Below are 21,715 nucleotides of genomic sequence, written 5' to 3'. Positions count from 1 at the left end.
GCATGAATAAGATGCATTAACACTTGGAAATAGAGCAGAATTTGTTTTTAAGTAAATGTACGAATTCCATGGTTTATATACGAGAAATGTAATGACATTTATGTATAGCTCTTAAAATATACTAGATATTCATCCACCAATAACACCTGTAACAAAAGGATAAAAACTGATCATGACTTTAATAAAAATAGCTATAATTCAGACCCGTAGTCAGCCTGCTGAAAGGGTTGGTTCTTTTTTTCTTTAAAAGTGAACCTTTTTGCAGTTTTATGTCTCATTTTCTACACTATAAAAAAAATCCATGAATTTACAGTTTGGGGGGCTGGCAAAACCCCCCATAAAATAACAGCAGTTAAATTACAGAAAGTTACTGTAAAATAACGGCGTTAAATTACATACATTTACCATAAAATAACAGCAGTTAAATTACAGAAATATATTGTAAAATAACGAATGTTAAATTACAGAAATTTACTGTAAAATAAAGGATTTTGAATTAAAAAAAAAAGTACTATAAAATAACGGACGTAAAATGACAGAAATATCCATCAATTTAAATTTTTGGTAAATTTCTGTAATTTAACGTGTTATTTTACAGTAAATTTCTGTCATTTAGTGGCTGTTATTTAACAGTAAATTTCTGTAATTTAACATCTGTAATTTTACGGTACATTTCTGTAATTTAGTGGCCGTTATTTTACGGTAAATTTCTGTAATTTAAGTTCTGTTATTTTACTGTAAATTTCTGTAATTTAACGTCTATTATTTTACAGTAAATTTCTGTAATTTAACGTCTATTATTTTACATTAAATTTCTGTAATTTAACATCTCTTATTTTACTGTAAATTTCTGTAATTTAACGTCTGTTTTTTTACTGTAAATTTCTGTAATTTAACATCTGTTATTTTACTGTACATTTCTGTAATTTAAAGTTTGTACTTTTACTGTAAATTTCTGTAATGTAACAGCCGTAATTTCACTTTTTTTCAGGCACCCCAGCAGCTGGTAAAAAAACGTGCCATAACAGATTTCTTTTTTTACAGTGTATTTATTTCTGAGATTTAAACAATGCAATTTAGTGATATTTTAGGCATGTACTGTTTTTTGCTGGATTAGCTTGTCAGATGTTCATCATAACCACACTTTTGTAGAATAAATAAATATAAAAAAACTTATTTTTAAAATACAAATTACATTATATTCCATTCGAAAAAAATAGGAATCTGTTAAAGTTTTAAATTAAAAACTGTGCCCTATTGTCATTTATTAGGCAAATAACAAACTGTCCTCAATCAGAATTTCATGTAGAGCTTCACAATTTTTGCCTCTATTGTAAAAAGGGGCATTCTGAAAAATCACGAATAACAACAATAGACAAAATAGTATTCAAACTCATTTTATGATCCACTTTTGCTGCTTTATACCGTTTTTACAGATTATTTTTGTTTCAAGAACAAGAAGGTCAAACACTTAGAATAAAATGTTTACTCTTTTAACAACAATACAGTAGCAAAATATGACGTCACTTACATCAGAGTGTTTGCTTACTTGCACAGCAGGTTGTTGGACTCATCAAAAACATTTGTAAACATTTTGTCAAGAAAACTGATTAGCTGACAACCGACAGAGGATCCCACTTGGTCTTAAAGCCTTTTGGTCTTTAAAGCCTTTTGAGCTTCTTAAGTTTTTTTTTTTTTTTTTTTTTTTTTACAATTTATGACGGCTTAGCAGTCAAAATAGGACAAATGAGCTCATATATAGGACAAATTCTGGACCTTTGTCCAGAGGGGTGGGTCTTCCGAAGCACCCGAACCCCCTGGCTACGAGCCTGTAATTAGTAGCATATTTTTACCCATGGCTCTAATGCAACAAATATATACAACCAAATAATGCATATGATAATTGCACTTTTATTAAAATTATATTCTAAGCTTTTTAAAACATATTAACTTTTTAAACTTTTGTTTACAGGATATGTTACACACAAAACTATAGCTTTATTCTGTACTTCTGGTGAACAGAAGAAGTAAATTAAAGTCAATTCAGGGATTGGGAGCGGACAATGGTTTTCTGAAGCTGTTGTGTGTGTGTGTGTGTGTGTGTGTGTGTGTGTGTGTGTGTGTGTGTGTGAAGCTGTAACAATCAGTCGGTGTCCACCTGTGACGTCATCCCACATTCATCAAACGATTTCCCGAGGCGTATTTTTTCCAATTCATAGTGAATTCAAATAACCTTTTCTTCCACCCGCCAGCTCCACCACCCACACACCAGAGTCGAACTCATTTTAAATGTATTGTTTGACATAGAGATACTTTTTTAAGTATGATTTTTCCTGCCTTAAATCACACCGCATGCGGGTGAATTTCAGAAGCGCGTGTCACAGCCCTGCATGGCGGATGTGAAATCCACGCTTAGTCAGAAATAGACTTGCGCGTTACAAAAACCAATCTGTGTCTCGCACAGTCTGCCTGCCACTGACACGGTTGGAACGAAGCCACGGATGTTGAAAAATTCATACGACTCAATTATACGGTGCGCGCGCTCTCGTCCTCGCGCGCGCGCTCTCTAGATAAGCTGCCCTTGCGCCCCACTGTTCTTATGCACAAACCTGAGCTGACTGTGGTAAACGGCTTGTGCTTTCTGTGCACCGTTACTAGTGATGTCTAAGCTTAAAAAGATGATTTGCGAATCTTCCTTGTTGACTGTGAAGGATGAGATTCATGTCTAGTCTATCAGCGGGTGTGTTGTGTGTGTGTCTAGACGCTTGATGGTATTATATCACACAGTCACGGCAGCCCTAAATCACATTAGGTGAGGATTCCCATAACTGAGAGCTTCCTCTGTGAAAGCTGACTGATAGACTGACGGGTAACACACATCAGCCCACCTACGATTCAGCGGCTCGCCAAACAGCCTCTGGGATAAGCAATCGTGTTTAGTGTTACTCATCATTCCCCAAATAATACAGAGCCCGTAATTCAAAATCCTGCATCTCATAGATGTATGACCTATATTTTAGTTCATTTCTCAATGGCGACACTGGAGAAAGATGATAACACCATATGTTCACCATTTTTATTAGGATTTATTTGCTAGAGCGTTCCTGCATTCCTCAAATAGTAAAAGATGATGCTATAGCAACAGCATGGCCATGGGTTTGATCTCCAGGAAACGCATCGAATGTATTTCAGTCAGTTTCAAGTATCTACCAGGTGAATATGAACATGGGTCAGTTGTGAATGCAACAAAGATTGTTGAAAAATTATGGAGTCAGATCAGTCTCAAAAATTATGTGGTTGCAAAAAATAAAGCCCAAACATGCCGAGCACAATTAACATTTACCAAATCCAATTGGTGAATTTAAAACACAATTTGTGAATTCACAAATCATGACAAAATCATGAATACTTCCTCAATTGAATAGGATTTGCACATTTATGAATCATGTTTTGAGCTTACGAATTTGATTTGGGCATTCATGAATAGTGTTTTGAATTTACGAATTGAATTTGCACATTTATGAATTGTGTTTTGAGTTTACGAATTGGATTTGCGCATTTAAGAATGTAAATTTGTAAATGTATTATTTTTGAAACTGATCTGTGTCCATAAAAAAAACTTACTTTCAGAAAAATTTAAAAACACTCACTATGCTTCATGTTTATGTTTTATGCAGCAGATGCCATTTCCAGTCACAACTTAGTGCTGGTAAACACACACACACACACACACACACACACACACACACACACACACACACACACACACACACAGCGGCGGTACAGTGGCACAGTGGTTAGCACTGTTGCCTCACAGCATGAAGGTCCTGGCTGGGTCAGTTGACATTTCTGTGTAGAGTTTGCATTTTCTCCCTGTGTTTGTGTGGGTTTCCTCCAAGTTCTCCGGTTTCTCCCACAGTCCAAAGACATGTGCTATTGGGGAATTGTACAAACTAAATTGGCCATAGTGAATGAGTGTGTGTGTGAATGTGAGAGTGTATAGGTGTTTCCTAGTACTGGGTTGCAGCTAGAAGAGCATACGCTGCATAAAACATATGCTGGATATGTTGGTGGTTCATTCTGCTGTGGCAACCCTTGATGAATAAAGGGAGCAAGCCGAAGGAAAATGAATGAATGACCCCGTCTATACTCCATGTCTTTGGACTGGCGAAACCGGAGCACCTGGAGAAAACCAACGCAAACATGGGAAGAACATACAAACTCCATACAGAAATGCCTTCTAGCCCACTTGGGGCTCAAACCAGCAACCTTCTTGTTGTATGTCGACAGTGCTAACCACTGAGCCACCATGCTATCCAATGTAAAACCAAGTAAATTAGGGGAGTGTGGGGCACAAAGTATTGAGGGTTTAAATGTAACAGAGTTTAAAGGTATTCGCTCAAAGTTAACCATGATATGCTTCTGAGGTTTTCACCACAGTGTCAGCAGACGTCTTCCTTAAAATATTGAAAAATTTTTGGCTAAATTTGTATGAGAAACACAGGATTTTTGCAGCATAAAAATATTTTTTATTATACTCGATATTTTTTATTTAAAAAAAAATCTAAAAGTATGAACCTAAAATCTTATATTGATGTGATTACCGTTTTCTAGGCTAAAAGATCAAACCATTTTGAAAGATGTTAGAAACACACAGTGACTGCTAGCCAGTTTTGAGGAAAACATGACACAGCGGGGTTAGTTGTAACAGGGTGTTACAATAAAGCCACACACTGTTGGACACCAATTAGACAAACAAAATGTTTTTTTATTTTTGAGTGTAATGTTGGAAACTTTTTTAATAAAAATGTTTCTTAAAAGAAAATATAGTTTTAAATAGAAAAAAAATATTTTATTGCTAAAATGCAAATAAATACATTATATAATAATGGATAAATGGATAATAATGAAAATAGATTCAAATGTGTTTATCCAATAAACAAATAAATACATAAACATACTGTGCTATGTAGAATAAAAAAGAAATGAGCCAGTTACCGAGGAAATACAGCTACTATTTAAACTTAACTGAATTTAAAATAATTAAACTAATTCACAACTAACCCTCTGTCTGTTGCAACTTGCCCCGCAGGTGGGGTAAAAAGTAAATATTTTTACTCCTGGCACTTTTGGCAATACTGCAAAGAAACCATAGGTCCAGCGATCATAATTCCAGTGCTCATTTGTAGGAAAGGCTTGTGTGTTGTTGGCAAAAATATGGTTTATCTAACCCTTTTACTTTGTTTATTATTTGACTAAAACCAAAAAGTGTTACTTTGTGTACTTTGTTCAGATCAGGCTGACATATATTTTTTAAAATAAACAAGTAAAAAAATGCATGTGAATGCTGGATCTAATGTGAAGTCAAAATCCATTAAATTGAGAATCAAACGAAAAGTGAGCAAACAAAAAAAATCACTAAAATAACTCTGTATGAAAAATAGCAGATCTCTTTAAAACGGTGAATCAAATTTGAAAGCAATAACATGAAGATCACAAAAAATGTCCTCATTTAAAATGGTTTTAAACCAAATCTCTGAACCCAATGAAAATGGGTGAACAACACCTGATCCATAAGTGCAGACAGAGCTCATTGTCCTGGGCTCAGTTGGTGTGCTGTCGACTGCTGAGATCTAAAGCTGGAGTCTCACAGGTGCTGATATCTGTGGAGTTCTGAAAGTCAAAAAGTGAGAGAAAAAAGTCAAACCTCCTATATATTTCTGTGTATGGGTCCAAAACCACGAGACCTGTGTTCAATTTTGAATATCTTTGATATCAGGCTCAATCTTGTTTTATTCATGCATGCACCAGCTTTAATACACTAAACATAACATTGCACAAAATTATTAATAAGATGCCAGTCTGCTCAACAAAAAAAAGACAGTCTACTCTATACAGTCTTTGTGTGTGAAGACTGAAAAAAGAGAAGAAAGAGAGTGAGAGCTCTAATGGGCTGATTTGTAATCCTCAAAAATCCAGCCTGCGGATTACAGGGGTGCACACTTCACAGAGCACACCTGGGGGCCCTTAACACACACACACATGCATTCACACACATTCAGGTATATGCTGTCAGCTACAAGGCCATTGCTATTCTCCGAGTTACCATGGGAATGGCAAGAGCAGGGGGTTCGTTCCATTAAGGAGAGGGTTTCTGTTTGTGTCTCAGCACCAGCAGTTGATCTGTAATTGCTCACACATCCTGCAGACCCCTTCCCTCCTCCTCATTCACCCAGGCCTGTCCTCTCAGCTCACCCTCCCCTGTGGCCCCAGCAGCAGGTGGCCTCAACCCGGTGAGCATCTGTCATGGCTGGGCCTGAACGGGCAAGCGGCTATAATGCATATTCACAAGAGAGAGGGAGAGAGAGAGACTGGCAGATAATGGCACACACGCTGTGATGGCTATTTGTTCTGCAGTAAGGGGTAAAATAAGTTTGAAAAACACTCTCAGATATTAAAATATGAAATTGGTCGCTGGAGCGGTGCCCTTTCAGTAGGCACATTTTTAGTTAGTAAAATATACGGCAGGATTGGTGAAAAGGCAGGATTGGTGATTTGGTACAAAATGTTTTTTAGTTATGCTGGTTGAAAGTCTCTTCACATCTTAATACCACTTAGTAATTTATGTGGTTTACATGTATTTGTATTTACTAACTTGACTTCTAGTTGATCATTTGGGAAAAGTGACAGAAGGTAGATTTTCCAATGAATCGTCTGTTGAACTGCATCCTAATCATCACAAATACTGGAGAAGACCTATTGGAATCCACATGGACTTTAGATTCTGACAAAAATCTGTCAAGTTTGGTGAAGGAAAAATCCTGGTTTGGGGTTACATTCAGTATAAGGGCGTGAGAGCGATCTAGAGAGTGGATGGCAACAGCCTGAGGTATCAAGACATTTATGCTGCCCATTATATTACAAACCACAGGAGAGGGCACATTCTTTAGCAGGACAGCGCTCCTTCTCATACTTCAGCCTCCACATCAAAGTCCCTGAAAGCAAAGAAGGTCAAAATGCTCCAGGAATGGCCAGCCCAGTTACCAGACATGAACATTATTGAGCATGTCTGGGGTAAGATGGAGGAGGCACTGAAGATGAATCCAAAGAATCTTGATAAACTCTAGGGTCCTGCAAGAACGCTTTGTTTGCCATTCCAGATGACTTTATTAATAAGTTATTTGAGTCATTGCAGAGATGTGTGGATGCAGTTCTGCAAGCTACTTGGAGTCATACACAATATTAATTCTGTTTCCACTGCACCATGACTTTATATTCTATACTGTACATCATTTCAGCTAAGTGACAAGACTTTTGTCTAAGCAAAATCAGACCTTTCTGTCCTATTAAAACAGTTAAAAATCAAGCCATCATATTTTATTTAGCTAAAATAATCGTAATCTAGAGGCCTTTGCCTTTCATAAAAGCCACTTCTGATACTAAACGATCAACTAGAAGTCAAGTTATTATTTGTTGTTCCTAAAACTTGGATAGGCGACAAGACTTTTGTCATGTAGTGTGTTTTGTCTGTGGAATGTGTAGGACCAAAAAAACACTTCGTCCAATCAAACTGTTTGGTCCGAACATTACGATCGGCTGTCCTATCTGCCTGTCAACATGTGGATTTTGCATACCTTTGCACACACTGTTTATGCAGAAAGAAAATGAAAATGTGACCTCAGAATAAAATGCTTTGGTTGGAGACACATCCTTATTATTAAGTTACTACTAAAATATTATGCATTTTGAACTGTACTATTTTCTTGCTGTGAATGAGACATGAGGTAATCTCCAACAGCTTGTTATTTCTGGTCTCACGTCTAACTTTACTCTGCAAATGTATGTGTGCATTCATGTGTTTTGGAGGGATGTGGCTTTGGACATTTCTCTAGGATGGACAGGAGCTTTAGCAACTACTGGCCTCTCGTAAATCAAATACCTTACATTTAACTTATATTTAACTGTAAAAGATTTTCAGTAGGCGAGGCAGTAGCGCAGTAGGTGCTGTCGCCTCACAGCAAAAAGGTCGCTGGTTCGAGCCTCGGCTGGGTCAGTTAGCGTTTCTTTGTGGAGTTTGCATGTTCTCCCTGCGTTTGCGTGGGTTTCCTCTGGGTGCTCCGGTTTCCCCCACAGTCCAAAGACATGTTGTACAGGTGATTTGGGCAGGCTAAATTGTCCATACTGTGTGAGGGTGAATGAGTGTGTATGGAAGTTTCCTAGAAATGGGTTGCGGCTGGAACGCCATCCGCTGTGTAAAACATATGTTGGATAAGTTGGCGGTTCATTCTGCTGAGATGACCCCGGATTAATAAAGGGACTAAGCCGAAAAGAAAAATGAACGAATTAATGTATCATATATCATTTTCAAGTCTGAACTTATAATGTGGGGTGACAGGTACAATACAGACACTTTGGCTACTAGAATCCTTAAGGTACTGATTCATAAGTAGTATAGAATTAGTATTACTACAATGAAATGCACTCAAATTTAAATACATGTTATTTAAAACATGATACACCAGCTCATTTTCACACAAACTATATCTGGGGTTTGTGTGGGTTTCCTCTGAGTGCTCCATTTCCCCTCGCAGTCCAAAGACATGCAGTATAACTGGGTTTCAGCTGAAAGGGCATCCACCGCATAAAATCAACACAATATCACGGCAATTCCTAACATATGTCAGAGTAGTAGGCAGTTCATTCCACTGTGGCAACTAAGTGAGTAAGTATTTCAGAAACTTACAGATAGTCAAAGTTTTAGACTAATGTCAGTTGTCTACTGTCAATAGTGAAAGAATGTAGCACAAAAATGAAATGACTTTCTGTTGGTCAGCTTGAAGAATGTGCATGACCAACTTCAACTGCATTTTTTCACCTTCACATGAAACCCCCAAACATTGAGATTGCTTTTTTGTGTCCAAAACCTGGCGTGTTGTAACCATTTCGTCCCCTTAGGATTATAAGGTTTTATCTGACTTCTGAATGATTTTGAGATAAAGCGCTTCAAAGTTTTTGCATTCCACATAGTAAACAGTATGTGTGTAACATTCGTTTTTTCAATAAAAAGTCTTACAATGTAAACAACTTAAAAAAAAACATCCCATAATGTAAACAAGTTGTCATTTAATAAGAATATGTCAATAACTCAATTTTGACAAAAATGTCAGATAGAACCTTATAATTCTAAGGTGACAATTTGTACCAATGCTTCCAGTATCATTTGCTTCCAGTTATATTTAGCTTTACACTCAGAAATAAAGGTACAAAAGCTTTCACTGTGCCCCACTGTACATAAACAGCTCCTTATGCCACTTGCCTTGCCTCATTTTATTTTAATATAATGTCTTGACCGTTAATGTAAATTGTTTTAATGATGATTATTATTTTATAGGTTTACCTAAAGAATCTTGCACAATCTTAAAAATTCACTCTGGCTTGCAGAATAGGCTATACGTGGGTGTATGCGTTCAAAATGCAAGAAGCAAGGTCTAAATAATGCACAATCACTTTGTATACAAATCTCAAGCATTCTCTTTCTTTGACACCTACACTCATTCTAATCTGTCTCTCAAAATACTGCCGCCTCCTCAGGAAACAGAGCTCTTGAGATGCGGCTGAAGGCATATGGTGTCAATTGGGTGTAGTGCGCCGTGCCGAGTTTTGTTAGACTGTTACCACGCCAAATCTGTGCCTGGAGAGCGCGAATTAATTAAAATGATGCTCACGTGAGCCAAACCTGAATATTTAATGTGGCTCCACACCCAAAATCCATAAAAGCAAAGCAAGCCCCGGACGCGCCTCCGCCCGAGGAGCCGCTCCTGCCTCGAACTTAAGCGCTTCGCGCCGCTGTTGCACAGGAGCATATAGTGATGTCATTAGTAATTTTAGAGGATTAGGGGATTATGAACACTGTATGTTCGTTATCTGCCGCATGGTTATTGGATTTCGACATGGAGCTCTTGTAATTTAACTTCTGAGTGTCTCTTCGGCCGCGCGCTCTCCTGCATTCGCTCGCTTGGAATATTCAAAAAAGTTAGAATTAGCCCATCTGTGCCCACACGCGCGCGCACGCGTCCCCTTCAAAACGTGTTATCATCGCATTACTGACGCATCACTCCCATTTCATAAACAAACACAGCAGTCTGCTGTTTGCAGTCTATTCCGACAAAATGGTGAATCACTGCAAAGAAAAAAGAACAAATGACAGAAAAATGAGCTCACAAACACAGCTGGATGATAATTGATAAAGGGTTGTTATAGTAATAACATCACACAAATGTAATGAAATTAATTATGGGATGATAAGTTAAGCCTCTACATTTAAAAAAGGAAAATATAGTAAAAAAGATTATGTTATAATTAAAGATTTATAATTTAATTGAACAAAAACTACAGTTTATAGTACAATTTTACATTTGCCATGATTCATTTTATTTTGAAACAAAATAATGACCATCAGAGTTTTACCATGATTTACATTATTAAGCCACTAAAATACAATTCATTTAGTTTAATAACATAGTAAAAATACTAATGAATTTTCATTTTAAATGTTTGCCACTATTCTTCAAAACACTGGATTATACCTACTTGATAGAAAACTTTTTAATAATTTTAAAAAATCTGTATATATCACATATTTTAATAAAGGTCAGAATAGTTATTGCGCTAATCAGTAATAAAACAATTTATTTTTTACAAATGTTATTTAAAAACGCTACACGCTTTACTTGTATTTTATTCTTTTTTATGCATTTCAAATTGGACGCCGAATTGAATGAAAAACATATACATGGACCAGTATAAAATAAATAAAGAAATGCAAAACATTTAACTTTATTCCTTTATAATTCACTTTAGTTCCTTTATAATGACTGAATAACTGAACATTTACTGACTTTTTATTTTCGTTTTTGCCACTCTACCATAAACACATAATAAAACTAACAAACTACTGTAGCATAAATAAATCTTTTTGAACACTTTAATCCAGACTGACCGCACTGTCTTAACTTTTTTTACCCTGCAAGTCCAAGTCAAAACAGCACATGAAAAACCAAACATTTCTCAATACGAACATGCAAAGGATAAGTGAGTGCTCCATAAATCTCATTTTAAAAAGCCTTGCAAAACAAATGAGAATGTGTAAGAGAGAGATTTGCACTGCTGAGTGCTGGAGTGAGAGGAGATTGTGTGTCTGTGTGTGAGCTAATGCTGCTGAAAGGGGGAAGGTTGTTTATAGGCCAGCTGTGAGTTGTCTCTTAGTCAGCCAGTGACCCAAATCAGCAAATAAAAAAAATTGAGAGAATGGGGAAAAAAGAGGGAATGAGAGAGGGAAAAAAGAGAGAAGAATGAACATGCAAGTTATAGTGTGAAAGTAAGAGGAAAATCGAGATAGAGAGAGAGAAAGTGAGAGAGGTGACATTTAAAAAAGCCAGAGAAAGAGCTATTATAATGCATGCTATAAATATATTCTTGGTTTTTGTTCACCTTCCCCCAGCATACAAACACACAACTGTCACAGCATGCGTAGACTATTTGAAACTGCAATTCCCATGCAAAACAGACTTAAAATATAAAAACACAGATGTTTAAAGAGCCCCTATTATGGGTTTTTGAAAATGACCTTTCATGCAGGGTGTAACAACTCTACGTGAAGTGAAATATCTAGCTACGGCTTAAATCTGAAAGTGTGCCGTGTTAAACTATTGATTCATCTATAAAAGAGTCGACTCAGAGTGGTTCAAATGAATCGTGGGGGTAACGAGTCTTTAGCCGTTTCAGTGTGTCATCAATATGGAACTCAAGCCCCGCCTATTTGTTGCACGCGCAGACCAGGGAAAATTTAATCTCCCGGCCCTGCCCACAAACACAGTAAAAAGGAAAAGAAGACAAACACTGTAGCAGATCCCGGTTGAATCATGTCGCGAAGATGCTGTGCTCTCATGTGTGAGGAAAAGTTAGTGCTACTTTCCCTACCCAAAGATGAGGCTGTGAAGAGTCAGTGGTTGAAGTTTATTTTTGCTAAAATACCTGAGCATTATAGCCCCAGCCTTGTGCTGTGTTCCCGTAATTTTTCTGACAAGTGCTTCAGCAATCTACAGCTTACAACAGGGGATTCATCAGCCGTTTGTTAAAGGAAGGATCAGAAAAGACTATTGATGTATGGGACTTTGTCAGAGCTTGACAGGAACTTTACAGTCCACAGTTCATGGATCAGTTTCTTCCTCCATTTCACATAAATCTCTTTGCTTGCGCGTCAATTTCCTCTGTTCGCACACAAAACTTCTTGGACACCCTCAAATATATGCAGCTCAAGTGCTCTGTCTCACGCTGAACACAGTCGATCAATCACAATAGACTGGGTCATCGGACCAATCAGCGCAGATTGGCTTCATGCTAAGGAGGGGTTTGGGAACAAATGAATCACTGAATGAATCATATGGTGGTCATTGGGAAAATTAGGTCAAAACAAATGATTATTATAAGACTTTGCATGCATATCAGCCTGTTGTTGGAGACCCCCAAAACCAAAATATGACTTTTTTTTAATGCATAACATTGGCTCTTTAAAAAAGAAAAGAGAGAGATGTAATGCTTGCATATAAAAGAAAAACACAAATCTATATGCAGCCAAAATCAAAAGCTCCAAAATTAATCTATAAATATGTAATTATAAATTTTCAATATTCACATCAATAGCATAATTATGATTTAAATCAAAGCCATACTAGTCTATTAACACATCTAAAATCTGAAAAAGACCTATTCATTCATGTCATCAGAGATGTTTGAATGAAAAAGAATTGGCTATGAGCCTCGAGGACCCTAAAGATTACGGCATATTATATTAATGAGTACAAATCTTACTGGATCCTATTACATCTGAAGAGGAGGAGCGCATTCATTTACCTCAGCGTGGGATTTATCTCCTTTATGGAACAGTCATGTTTTAAACACGCTTCAGTCATGGGCATCTGCTATAGCCTGAGTCTTCTCCGATATGAATCACAGCTAATCCGGTTTGAGTGTGAATAGAATGTTTGGACTGAATTCAGATCGACTCAAAGACGCTCTGCTCGTGCTCAGAGTGAAAGTGAACTGGGATTAAAGTGGATTAGCATCAGATGAGCGGGGTATCTAGCAGTCTTACTCAGGATTTAGACCTGCTTAAACTCCAATCCAGCTAGTTTCTCACCAAGCTGCTGAATCTGAAGTCTGACAGAATCAGACCTAGATACGGCACACGCAGAGAAAGAGAGGACATGTATAGCAGTATTGAATGAGGAGTAACATTTTTAAATGGGACAATTTTATATAAATACAATGACAAATGATAGTACATAACATTTAACTATTTTTCAAGATACTAAAGTATTCAGCTTATTCAGTGTAATTTAAAGGCTTAACTAGGTTAATTAGGCATTAAGTTATTAGCCCCTTTCACACATACAGACCTTTCCGGAAAATTGCCGGCAATTTTCCGGAAAGGTTGTATGTGTGAACAGGTCCTTTTTGAAAATACCGGTAAATTCGTTCTGGCTATTTTCCGGAAAGAGAAGTTGTAACATTACCGGCAATTTGCCGGAATGCTGCGCTGTGTGAATGCAAAAGGGAGATTCCCGTAATAAGCACGTGCACGTCTAGAACGTGCTGACGTGAGACACCTGCTTTAGCCAATCACAACAGTCAGACGCATTTATGTCCACGCGGTTTGTGAGGATAAAAGCCTTTGAATATTTTTCCAGACACATTTAGCTGCTAGAAGTTAGTCAAATCAGGTTTATATGTTCTTCTTAATGCCAACTGTGTAAATAATCATCGATGAGATGCTTATGATAAGCCGTTGTTTGTTTACCTTCAAGCTTTGCGTGCGCCTATGAGCGCCTGCACACGCACATATTATGAACATCTCGACATGCGAAAGTGATCCTGCGAAAGTTGTTCACAATATTGATCATCCACAGAGTTTGTAATGTTTACAAACACAAGCACAGCCGTTTAAAGCTCATTTGTGGTGAATGATGTCAGAATTTACCGGTATTTTGGAATGGATGTGTGAATGCTCTTTTCCGGAAAATTTCCGTAACGTCCTCGCCTGTGTGAACAGCGCTTTTTTCAATATACCGGTAAAGTCGTTCCGGAAATTTTCCAGAAATTTACCGGTATCACTGTGTGAAAGGGGCTATTGTAATTGGGCAAGTCATTAGCCCCTTTCACACAGTGATACCGGTAAATATCCGGAAAATTTACGGAACGACTTTACCGGTATATACAAAAAAGCGCTGTTCACACAGGCGAGGACGTTACGGAATTTTTCCGGAAAAGAGCATTCACACATCCATTCCAAAATACCGGTAAATTCTGACATCATTCACCACAAATGAGCTTTAAACGACTGCGCTTGTATTTGTAAACATTTGACTAAATTACAAACTCTTTTGATGATCAATATTGTAAACAACTTTCACAGGATCATATTCGCATGTCGAGATGTTCATAATATGTGCGTGTGCTGGCGCTCACAGGCTGTTTCATAGGCACACGCAAAGCTTGAAGGTAAACAAACAACGGCTTATCATAAGCATCTTATCGATGATTATTTGCACAGTTGGCATTAAGAAGAACATATAAACGTTATCTGACTAACTTCTAGCAGCTAAATGTGTCTGGAAAAATATTCAAAGGCTTTTATTCTCACAAACCGCGCGGACGTAAATGCGTCTGACTGTTGTGATTGGCTAAAGCAGAAGTCTTACGTCAGCACGTTCTAGACGTGCACGCGCTTATTTCGGAAATCTTCCTTCTGCGTTCACAAAGCGCAGCATTCCGGCAAATTGCCGGTAATGTTACAACTTCTCTTTCCGGAAAATAGCCAGAACGAATTTACCGGTATTTTCAAAAAGGACCTGTTCACACATACAACCTTTCCAGAAAATTGCCGGTAATTTTCCGGAAAGGTCTGTATGTGTGAAAGGGGCTATTGTATAACATTGGTTTGTTCTTTAGGCAATTGAAAGAAACTATTGCCTAAGATGGCTATTAATTTTGACCTTTAAATTATTTTTAAAAAAATGTCAAACTTTTATTCTAGCAGAAATAAAACTAATAAGACTTTCTCTAAAAGAAAAATATATTATAGAAAATAATGTAAAAATCCCTTGCTCTCTTAAACATCATTTAGGAAATATTTGAAAGAAAAAAATTTTACATGGGGCTAATACTTTTGGACTTACTGTATAGTATTCTGGTTTTACTCTAAATAATTTAAATAAATGCTGCTTTCAAAAATGTTTAAAAAAGTTTACAAGATTCCAAACCAGTTGTAATGTAAGGTGAAAGTCCAAAAGATAGGATAAAATGACAACATCTGGAGTTATGATGACCACAGGAATAGAGAAACGCACTGGCATACAATTATCCCATCTGCCTCAACACAAGACAAAGAGGAAAGTGAGGGCTCATACTGAGTAATCAAAGCAACAGAGAACAGATGTAAAATGATTAGTAATTAAGGAAACTATAACCAGTGGAAGGAAAATAGAACAAATGTCAAATGAAACGCAACAAAGAACGCTACAACTTTCACTTTACAACCAAAAAATGAAAATACTTAAATTTTTCCAGAGTAAGAAAAACAAATAGTGTGGAAGTCAGGGATTACAGGTTTCCAACATTCTTCAAAATATATTTTGTTTGTATTTAACAGAAAAACAACTTCAAAAGCTTTGGAACAAGTCAAGTGTAAGTAAATGAGGACAGAATTTTCTTTTTTGGATGAACTATCCCCTTAATGTAAATGAAAAACTATTGGAGTTTTGATTAATTACTATTATTATTTTTTTTGTGTAATTTTCATTAGTTATTGTTGTTTACTATTTTTTTCATTTCAGTTTTGGTTATTCCACATTTCCTGCAAGTTAAACAATCGATCATAGTTATATCATCAAACAATTATAACAACATTATTTAATTAACAACAATTATTTATGATTTTAGGTTTTTAGTTTCTCTTAACTATAGTATCCCAGCTTTTGAACAGTATAGTCTATAAATGAAACAGATTAGGAATAAGTGACAGCAGAATGTTTGTTTATTGAAAAATAATCCACCAATGTGGTGATGAAGTGAAGCATCTTTACTAAAAGCAAACTGCAAATTGCTTCAAAAGCAGTTTTGGACGCATCTCTTTACTTAGAAAAGCCATGAAGCTTTTCAGTCGTGGTTGTTTTATTGATAAGATCGCAAGGCATCACTGACAACAAGCTCAAGGCAAGTGTGTGTCTGTACAGTTTGTGTTTGCATTGAAATGGAAGAGGGAAATGGGCTGCAAAAAGCATGCTTGTTGAAGGTATTATGAAGAAAGTTTACCCTAAACTGTAAATTTAATCATCTTTTAGTCACCTTTGACTTTTAGCAAAGCTTTCTTCACAAAAAAAAAAGAAAGCTGGAAATCTGTAACACTTTTCTATAGTATTTGTTTTTTCTACTATGGATGTCAATGGTGCAGCTTTCTTTAAAATATCTACTTTTGTCGGCGCCAAAAGCCAAGTGGTTAAGTGTGCCGACATATAACACCATGGTGCTCACGGCGACCTGAAATCGATTCCCGGCTCGAGGTCCTTTGCCGACACTTCCCTTCTCTCTGCTCCCAATACTTTCCTGTCTGTAACCTCTACTGTCCTTTCCAAATAAAGGTGATAATAATAATTATAAAAAATAAAATCTAATCTAAAAATCTAAATCTAATCTGCTTTTACGTTCAATAAACACTCAAGGCTGAGAAAATATTAAATAATTTGTTCAATTTTGGGTAAACTATATATCAATTTAAGTAATTTTAAAGGAAAAACTTGTAAATATATTATTTGATAATACAAATATCTATACATGCCCAGTGTCAGACTTTTCCAGACTAGAAGACCTTTAAAATAATTCAAATAATCTAAATATTATATTTTATTTTTTCAATGTATTTGAAATATATGTGAATGGAACTGCTAAACCTGCCTTAAACTAATTTATGTTTTCCCTCTAAAAAATGTACATTCTGCTCACCATTTACTTGTTTCAAACAATAACGAGTTTCTTCTGCTAAACACAAAAGAAGATATTTTGAAAGCTGGAAAGTTGTAACCAGTGACTTCCATAGTAGGAAACACAAATACTGTAGAAGTCAATGGTAACAGGTTTCCAATACATCACATATCAGTATGATGCATGAGTGTGTTCCATGCTGGTGAGTGGGCTTGACAAACCACCTGTAGGACACACTCCACCTGTCTTAATGCACCAGGCATTTTGTTAGAAATATTTCTATGCTTTATATCTCTGTTAATGTAACTCCTATTTCCATTTGTAGCACTTCATTTTCGACATTTAATATATCTTGTTCAAATACATTATGTACAGCAGCTACGCTAATAATTATTTTCTTTATTCTCTATTTCCACCTGGGGATGCCTGCCCTGAGGCCTCTAGAGATTGTGCGGCACCATTGATAGGATGCAAGACCTGTAAAGAGATTATGCCACCCATCGAAGACTTATTTTGAGGACAACACATACACTTAAATAAACATGTACACATAGACATCACCTATATGCTATAAACCACTTATATTTGATAGTAACTTTAACTTTAACCTAATTTAATTTTAATCCAATAATGTGCACATATTGTAAAGCTGCTTTTGAAAATAATAATAAAAAGCAGTATACAAATAAACTTGAATTAAATAGAATTTTTGAGTGAACTAACCTTTTAATCGTAAACCTTGGAATGATCATTAACCAATTAGAATTAAGTATTCAAGAGCCACTGTTTTCTCTGTGACAGTGAACCCCAAACTAGGCCTAAAAACAAATTAAATCACAGTGGTCACCAGTTGCGTATTATTTTTATTACACCTGGCAACCTTTTTAAACATTTTTTAGGTTTTGTGAGTGCAGCACTCACAACTAGTCTTGCTATCTTCAGAAGACCAGTGATATAATCCTCTCTGAAAGAAGATCTGTGAACTTGACTTATCTACCTAAAAGACACCAAAGGTTATGGAAAATTCTAACCAGTTTTTATCAACAGGCGTGCAGAAAAGCTAGAGAGGAAAAACAGAAAGAGAGAGAGAGGAAGCTGTTGCACAGGGTCCTCCTTATCTGTTAACACACACATACACAGGCCTGGATGGATGTGAAATACACTACTGACTGCCATCATCTACACTTCTCAACATAACTTGCTGTCAATCAAAAACTAATTTCAAGCGACTCAACACTAAACACATTCAAAGCATGACACAGATTCATAAAACAGGCTATTTTTCAATAAACAACCTACTACTCTTACTGATTTTCTTTTTTTTATGGCTAAGGAATGTTCACATGAGGTTGCTCTGACACAGATTTAAATGACAGATTTGCGCAGTCTCAAAGACATCAACACATCAAGAAAGATTTCAGCTCTGGTCTAAATTTGTCAAACTATCAAAAGTTTCAGCTCCAAAAATCTACATCAAATATGGTGCCACAATCTCTTAGCTTCAGCCTTTGATAGAGGAAACCCAGCGGCTTTTGAGGAAGATTTTTTTCTAGGATGTTGTTGAAACACACAAACCCACACATGCGCGCGCACACACAGACACAGACACAGACACACACACACACACACACACACACACACACACACACACACACACACACACACACACACACACACACACACACACACACACACACACACACACACACACACACACACACACACTCAGACAGCCTGACACACTCCAGTTTTGTTTTAATTAGATGCTGCGGAGAGACACGCTGTTCTGGCAACGCTGCAGTCTGGGCTGATATTTGACAGGATTAAGCCAGGGATTTAAATAAAAAATTGAAGTGTGAAAGTGATGATGTCATTTATCATCTTAAGGTTGCCAGAGCAATGATTTTCATACCAGCAAAAGGGGAAAAAATGGTACATTCATTCATTTTCCTTCAGCTTAGTCCCCTATTTAGCAAGAATCGCCCCAGCGGAATGAACCGCCAACTATTCCAGCATATGTTTTATGCAGCGGATGCCTTTCCAGTCACAACACAGTACTGGGAAACACCCATACACACACACACTATGGCCAAATTAGCTTATCAAATTTATCTTAGTGCATGTCTTTGAACTGTGGGGATAACCAGAGCACCTGGAGGAAACCCACGCCAACACGGAGAGAACATGCAAACTCCATACAGAAATGCCAACAGGCCCAGCAGAGACTCGAATCAGCGCCCTTGTTGCTGTGAGGCGATCAGGCTAACCACTGAGCCACCGTGCTACCTAAAAATGGTACAATACACCCTAATATTTTAAGAAAATATAAACAGCCATTAAATATTTCTGCTAATGATTTATTTGACAACAAGAATGTCAAATATAATTAATCACTATAATAAATAAACCAGTTTTTTATGTGTTCGAATTTGGGCTGCACAATATTGGAAAAAAACTGACACTGTAATGTTTTATTTTTCTGCAATAAACATTGCAATATCGTGTATATTTTCATCAGATGACTTGAATAGAATTATGGGTGGGGGGGCATCATTTTAGAGTAATTGGTGCAATCATTTTGTAAAGCATTTGCAGAAACCACAATAAACCAATTGCAAGCATTGATAAATACAGTACAGCGAAGATACAAATAAAAAAATAAACAGTGCTTTATAGATTCTTGGGATTCTAGCAGTATTCAGGTACGCAAATTCATTCATTCATTTTCTTGTCGGCTTAGTCCCTTTATTAATCTGGGGTCGCCACAGCGGAATAAACTGCCAATTTATCCAGCAAGTTTTTATGCAGCGGATGCCCTTCCAGCTCCAACCCATCTCTGGGAAACATCCACACACACTTATTTACACAGACACTCATACACTACGAACAATTGAGCCTTCCAATTTCACCTGTACCACATATCTTTGGACTGTGAGGGAAATCAAAGGTTAACATGGGCCCTACTTTGGGCATCTTTGATCTAAAGGACGATTATTTTACTGAACCAAAAATGTTTCTACATTGCTATAAAATTCTCATTTTGCAACCCTTATATTTGACAGTATATTCAGGATAAGTGGGCCATTGCATCTCTCTGGTCAATTTTCTACTTAAGTCATTCAATAAGTTTGAGTCTTTGATATGAATTGTTCACATATCATTCTTTCATTTCAACACAAACCATGTATCGATTCCACTGTGGTCAGCAGCTCAAGGGTATGAGTCGACTTCGACCTTGATATGAATCACTGAACTAATCCTGTTTCGAGTGTGAACAGAATGTTTGAACTGAATTCAGATTTCCTGGAAGCCTGTTAGCTGTGCTCAGACTGAAAATGAACGGGGATTAAAGTGGATTAACAGCTCCTAATAAAATTACCAGCCAACTGGCGAGATGCTCAGTTTCGTTAAAGGGATAATTCACCCAAAAAATGTAAATTCTGTCAGTTACTCAGTCTCCACTTGTTCTGAACCTGTTAGAGTTTCTATCTTCAGCTTGAACACTGTGGAAGGTGTTTTGAGGAATGTTATGAAATAGTCATCCAATTATTACCAAAGCATTGCATTTTCCCCTTACTCTAGAGCAGGGGTCACCAATCTCAGTCCTGGAGGGCCAGTGTCCCTGCTGGGTTTAGATCCAACTTGCCTCAACACACCTGCCTGGATGTTTCAAGTATACCTAGTGAGAGCTTGATTAGCTTGTTCAGGTGTGTTTGATTAGGGTTGGAGCTAAAATCTGCAGGACACCGGCCCTCCAGGAACAAGTTTGGTGACCACTGCTCTAGAGCCAATAGTTACTGTTTTCCAAAAATCTTTAAAATATCTTCCTCCATGTTTAATAGTAGAAACACGTTCATGAAAGTTTGGAAACACTTGAGAGTGAGTAAATGCACAATACATTCAATTTTTCTGCAAACGACCCCATTTAACTCACCAAATCCAGCGTCCACATTGCAAGTCAAACACAACCCCCCTTTTAATTTAGACTGCAAGCAATGTGTGTCTATTACAAACGACATTATCTTTACAAGAGTGACATTCACAGATACAGTATCAATCTCCACGTGTCATTTCCCAGCAGCACTCTATAAACTACACCCACCTCGCACTGTAATTTCCTATAGGCTTCCATGTCAGTCACCAAGAACAGCATTCATCAATATCCCACTCTCCTCCATCATCTCCACCCCTCCTCCAGCCACCTTTACCTCCCTCTCTCTTTCTCTTCCTATCCCTGGCAGCTACAAAAAAAATCATTCAATTCCCATGGGCACCTCTGACCTCATTCATTCATCTCGCTCTCACACATACACCTCCTGAAAACACAGCAGTTTTCCTTGTAGCGATTACACAGTGTACTCTGCTTCCTCCTTTCAGCTCCACCAGTGTCCTTTTTACCTCTCTCTGTCGCTTTTCATCTCTCCTCTGTCTTTTGTCTTGAAGGTAGAGAGATGCCCAGCGGTGATGACTGACAGCCTGACTAGCCCTGAACAAAATAACGAAAGATTTCAAACGAGGATAAGGTCGTGATTGCTCTCTAGTGGTTGAAGCGTGAAATTACATCTCAGTAAACCGACTGGCAAATATGCATCTGCATGTTTGTGGATCCAATGACAAGCTGTTTACAGTAGGATATTAACTATTTAATGCTACTAGCGGTTTCATGCTAACACGTTAA

At 37.1% G+C, this 21,715-nt stretch overlaps 1 long non-coding RNA gene across 1 annotated transcript; it reads right to left on the bottom strand.

The window, feature by feature from the left end:
• Window positions 1-5,192: 5,192 nt before the first annotated feature.
• Window positions 5,193-21,529, bottom strand: LOC141375637 (uncharacterized). The gene is made up of 2 exons (XR_015497980.1): window positions 21,436-21,529; window positions 5,193-5,673 (listed from the first exon to the last, which is right to left on the bottom strand). It is a non-coding gene; the product is annotated as an uncharacterized LOC141375637 (long non-coding RNA).
• Between the last annotated feature and the right edge of the window lie 186 nt (window positions 21,530-21,715).

This window comes from Danio rerio, chromosome 8 (assembly GCF_052040795.2).
Source record: "Danio rerio strain M-AB ecotype USA chromosome 8, GRCz13ab, whole genome shotgun sequence".
In the NCBI taxonomy this organism is placed as follows: Eukaryota; Metazoa; Chordata; class Actinopteri; order Cypriniformes; family Danionidae; genus Danio; species Danio rerio.
Note: the sequence above shows the minus strand (reverse complement) of the source record. Positions and strands in the feature narration are given on the sequence as shown.